Source organism: Rhinolophus hipposideros (assembly GCF_964194185.1).
Source record: "Rhinolophus hipposideros genome assembly, chromosome: 9".
NCBI classification, from domain to species: Eukaryota; Metazoa; Chordata; class Mammalia; order Chiroptera; family Rhinolophidae; genus Rhinolophus; species Rhinolophus hipposideros.
The window spans coordinates 24,758,122-24,764,121 of NC_138055.1; positions in this window are offsets into that span (position 1 = coordinate 24,758,122).

Below are 6,000 nucleotides of genomic sequence, written 5' to 3' on the forward strand. Positions count from 1 at the left end.
AGAATGCGAAATAGGAACTATCTTTACCGGTAGTAAGAGTATAAGATTGGGGCCGGCCCTGTGGCCCAGGCGGTTGGAGCTCCGTGCTCCTAACTCCGAAGGCTGCCGGTTAGATTCCTACATGGGCCAGTGGGCTCTCAACCACAAGGTTGCCAGTTCAATTCCTCGACTCCCGCAGAGATGGTGGGCAGCGCCCCCTGCAACTAAGATTGAACACGGCACCTTGAGCTGAGCTGCCCCTGAACTCCTGGGTGGCTCAGTTGGTCTTGGTCGGAGTGCATCCTCTCAACCACAAGGTTGTCGGTTTGACTCCCGCAAGGGATGGTGGGCTGCGACCCCTGCAACTAGCAACAGCAACTGGACCTGGAGCTGAGCTGCGCCCTCTACAACAAAGACTGGAAGGACAACTTGAAGCTGAATGGCACCCTCCACAACTAAGATTGAAAGGACAACAACTTGACTTGGAAAAAAAAAGTCCTGGAAGTACACACTGTTCCCCAATAAAGTCCTGTTCCCCTTCCCCAATAAAACCTTAAAAAAAAAAAAAAAAAAAAAAAAAGAGTATTAAATTGTACCACCACTGTAGAAAGCTGTTTGGCTTTATCTAACCATGAATGGCCTCAATTCTTCACCCTCCCCACCCTACCTCCAATTCCATGCTCTCTACCAAGTGGTTTTGTAGTTCTGTTATGGTCTGAATGTTTGTGCCCCTCACCCCAAAAATTCATGTGTTGAAATCCTTACCACCAAGATGATAGTATTAGGAGGCAGGGCCTTTCGGAAATGATTAAGTCACGAGGGTGGAGCTCTCATGAATGGGATTAGTGCCCTTATAAAATCTCCCCCAAAAAAGCTTCCTTGTCCCTTCACCCATGTGAAATTACAGCAAAAAGGCGGCTACCTATGAACTAGGAAGCAGGCTTTCATCGGACACCAAACCTGCCAGTGACTTGATCTTGGATTTCTCAGCCCCCAAAACTGAGAAATAAATTTCTGTTGTTTATAAGCCACCTAATCTGGTAATTTTTGTTATAGCAGCCCAAAGGGACTGAGACAAGTTCATTCTACTAAGAGGGAGGGTCAGACTTCTTTTTAAATTTAGATTCAACCATTTGATTTGACTTGGCCAACAGAAAAACATGGAAGTAGCAGTGTGTCAGTTCTGAGCCTAGGCCTTTAGAGGTCATGCCTGTTACCACTTGCCCTCCTGCATATTCACCATTGCCAGGGGAAGAGTTTCCTAGGGATAACTACTGCAACCTTAGCCTGGCCTCCAAAATAAACAGGTGGAGATACCTTAGTCCAAACCTTAGAAAGAAGCCTAGCTCAGCTAGATGTGTAGCTTGAAGCAGAGCCCAGCCAGCCTGAATCTACTGATCCCTAGCCCATTCACAAATATGTGAGTGATAATAAAGCATTGTTATTTTAAGTTATTGAATTTGGGGGCTGTTATGAGCAAAAGGTAACTGATAAAATACAATTACCTGATGACCCAATAATTCCATCCTTAGCCATATACCTAAAACAAAATTTGAACTGAATGTAGACAAAGATAAATGCAGAGAAACCAGTTAGAAGCTACTGCAATTATCCAGGTAAGAAATGATTGTAGCTTGGTACCAGTGGAGGAAGTGTGGAACAGCTATATGTTTTTTACAAGAGATGCACCTAAAAGTCTAAAGATCTAGAAACTCAACAAAGATGTATAAGGCAAGTTTTAATTAAAAGAGAGTTATTTTACCTATATTGATATCCAAAATAGATCTTAAGACCAAAATCATAATGAGGAATAGAGGAAGATCACTTCATTAAGACAAAAGGTCCAATTCACCATGAAGATATAATTGTAAGTATGTGTGAACCCAATAAAATGGTCTTAATTCCTCTCCAACATTTGATATGGTCAGTTGTTTTTATTTTAGTCAAAAGACATCCGTGGATGTACAGTGAATCTCACTGTAGTGTTAATTTGCTGTTTGTTCATGACCAATGATGTTGATTGCCTTCTCATGTATTTATTTGCCTTCTGTGTGTCTTCTTTGGTGAAGTGTCTGTTAAAATATTTTACCTGTTTTGAATTAGCTTGTTTGAGTCCTTGTTATTGAGTTTTTAAAAGCCAGCTTTATTGAGGTTTAATTGACAAACAACAAACTGCACATAAATTGTACAATTCAGTAATTTTTGGCATATGTATACCTGCGTGAAATCACCACATCACGGAGCTGGGATTGGCCGGGGTAGGGTCAGATGTTGGGAACCTCTGGTTCTGAATACAGTTTATTATGTTCTGTATCAGTAATTAAATTTTTAAAGAATCTGATAAAAATTTTGGGCTCTGCTGAGCAAAATATGCATGCACATACCCTAAACTTTGCCTGTACTTCCAAGGAGGATCTTGACTCCCTAGACCCTTCCAATCCCCTCTTCTCTCTGGGTAAGACACTTCCTCTTCTGATTGGGAGACTCGTTATTGCTGAAAATGCCTGCCATTTATGAAAATGCTTTCTGTCTTGCCTTTTTCTTGCTCTCTTTATCTCTTTCCTTTCACTTCTGTTTGTTTTCATTCTTTTCTTTACCACAAATGCGTTGCACATGCTTTTCAGTCAAGCACCGAACTTGATGCCGGGTATACAATGGCGAACAAGGCCTTGCTCTCCAGGAGTTTGCCAATTATTTGTGGCCATTTTCCATTAGAGAAGACAGATTAGAAAATAGCCAATTGCAGCCTGTGCTTACTCTGAAAAGGAACCTAGACTAGCAGTGAGTCCTTGAAAATAGGACTACAATGTGTCCCATTAGATGTTAAAGATGAACTGTTGGAATCTTCTTGGGTTCAATGATGATTTCGTATGGTTTGTGCCCCACGAATCGATAACCTGCAGCTTACAGTGCATGCATGATAATTAGAGGAATCTAATAGCTCCTAAAGCAGATTTTGTTGTTAAATTACTAAATCTTTAATTAGTGCCACAGTTTCCATTCTGCTGGTCAGAGCTCTGAGGATGGTACAAGATAAGTGGTTGGAATTTGATTTGACCTTTATACATACTGGAAAATTTACCCCATAAAATGAAAAAGTTGAATCTAAGACAAATCAAGAAAAACCCCCCACCAATTTTTGTTTTTTTTTTCTGGTGTACCAATTCCAAATTATGCAGAAAGAAAAACTCAATAGTTTAAAATGAACTAAATGGGAGTAGGTTCTTATCCTGACCCCACTAATATACTAAAGTGGATTTATCCTAGGTCCAAAAAGAGTGGACCAGATTTCTCTAGGGTCCAAATAAGAAACAGTAACAATGAAGCTAGACATACAGAGAGGCAAACAGACATACCAGGTCAGTTTATGATTCCTACTTGAAAACAGCAATACCTTTCTGACAACACCTCAAATATGAAGTTTCCTTGACATCTGAAGGAAATAAGGAATAAGGGGTTTTACCACTAAGTACACTTCATCAAATCCTGGAACCCCACCTCTTCTGGTTTCAGGATCTATATTCCTCTAGATCCCTCCAAGGAAATGCCAGTTTTTCAGTGGGAAAAGACCACAGAAACAAATGAGAAATAAAACATTGCCATTTGTCAAAACTATAGTATAGGAGGTAAACAAAAATGATTTTCAGAGAGAAGCTAGGTACCAGCAACTCAACCTTTTAAATTAAAATTATAGGCTCTCCTTTATATACATAAATATACCAAAAACCCATTTCAAGATCTGCCTAATATTAAGTAGAGAAAGAAGGCTTTGTGATACCAGTATGGAACATTACACATTTGATGCTTAGCATGTAAGGAAAGGTGGACCTTATCACACATAAATTAGCAAACTCCAAGAAGGTTATTGGAAAGGTATACTGATAACATACTTGCAAAAAGGGTACTGATAACACATATTAGAAGAGAGGTCAAATATACATTTGAAAACAAAAGGAATAACACTGTTTAGAAGAACAAAGAAGAGTATAATGTTGACTATCTATAAAGATATTATGATTGTTTGTCCTAGGGAGTTAAACATTAACCATCTTTTCTGTTAATTGAATTTTTATCTTAATACGTGAGTTATCTTTATTATGTAAAGGCTGATTTCTTCCTTGTACTCTAGTAAAATAAGGACTGAGAATTGCCATTGGATTTAGCAATATGGGGATCATTTGTGATCTTGACAGGAACAGTTTTGGTCGAGTGATATTGAAAATTTGATTGTCCTGGGTTCAAAATAGATTGGGAGGATATCAGATAAAATATATTTTGAGAAAAGGAGTATAAAAAGAGAATAATAGGATGATAAAATTAGTGCTTTTTTTCTAATTGGGGAACAGTGTATTTTTCCAGGGTGCATCAGTTCCAAGTCAAGACGTTGTCCTTCAATCTATTTGTGGAGGGCATAGCTCAGCTCCAAGTCCAGTCATCGTTTTCAATCTTAGTTGCAGGGGGTGCAGTGTACCATCCCATGAAGGAATTAAACCGGTAACCTTGTTGTTGAGAACTCGCGCTCTAACCAACTGAGCCATCCAGCCACCTTTTCACTGTTCTTTTGGAAGTTGCAAGTGGCATAAGGAAAGACACAGGAAAGAGCCATTGACAGAGTTAAGAATAATCATATTTCTCTAACCCTGATGAAGACTGATGTAACAGATATTAAACAAGGGCTTTTTCTCCATAGAGAGTAGTCTTGATAGATAAAAGGAACAATATTTTATTGACTGAATGAGATAGGAATTTATCAAGGAACCAGTGGGAATGAAAACACTTGTGTTTAATGGTTCATTGAACAACACTGAAGGAATCTGCAAAGCCTTGCACAGTTTGGGGAATATTGAGTATGATTGTAGGGTTAAGTGGCTGACAAAGGGTAAAAAACTTAATAAGTGAGATGCAGAAACTAGGGGAGGCTAAGAATTAGAGAAGATTTAGAGTTGCAGAAAGAATAGAACTGTGTGGCTTATCTAGTGCAACGTGCATTTACTGTACTGAGAATGTTCATTCTGACAATGGAAGAGAAAACAAATGAAATTTATGTAACACATAAGGCACATTAACTATAGATAAGTTAGTAACCAGTAAAACATGTTAGATTTAGATAAGCAGACACGTGCACACAACACAGAAAGGGATGGAAGGAGCAAGAGGCACATAATTTTCTTATTTAGTCGAACACTAAATATCCTTATCACCAGAGGCACTCTAAATCTGTAACTCTTAAATTGGCCATCCATTGGTGACACCCATTCCAGCTCCACATGTACTGTGACCAACTGGTGAAAATAAATTCCATAGCGACTCATCCGCCAAGGAGAGCTACTTTTGTAGCCAGAAGTACTTGCCCTCAGTGTCTCAGATACAGCAAGCCTGTGTGATTGTGTCCACATACCTTCCTTCTGCAGAAGCTTGGCCCTAATTCAACTACACATTTTTGTTCTCAATCCTTGTCCTTGGTTCTTGTAAGCACCACACCATGCGTCAGAGAGATAGGTCATATGAACATTAGGACCCTTTCTACCTCACTTGCACCCTGTCCTAAGTGCATTATCGTGACCCCATCTCGTTCTCCATGCTTCATGCCACGTGTTTAATTAATTTGATTCTAGCATCTTGATTTGATCCATGAGTTTTTCTGTTCGATAATTTGCTTGTGTACATGGAGGTAGTGCTACCTGTGCACGAAAGTCATTTTGCAGGAACTTAACCTTCTAAAATTCTCAAGGACACTTTCTTCTAGGAGTTTAAATCAACCACCCAGAAACCAGGAATCACTTAAAGAGAGACTGGTCACCAGCTGCTTCTTCTTTTCTTTTTTTTTTTCTGCTTTTTTTCAATCAGGTTACACTTCAACCTCACACCAAGGAACCTATTCAAATGCCTACATTTCGGTATCCTTAGTTAACCAACTTCCTGTGCCAGAAGCTTTTGTCTGTCCCAACTGGTTTCTTTCTTTAACAAATTCCCTTTATCTCCTGCTTGAGGCAAAGCTCAGTTGGCCCTAGTAGCAATATT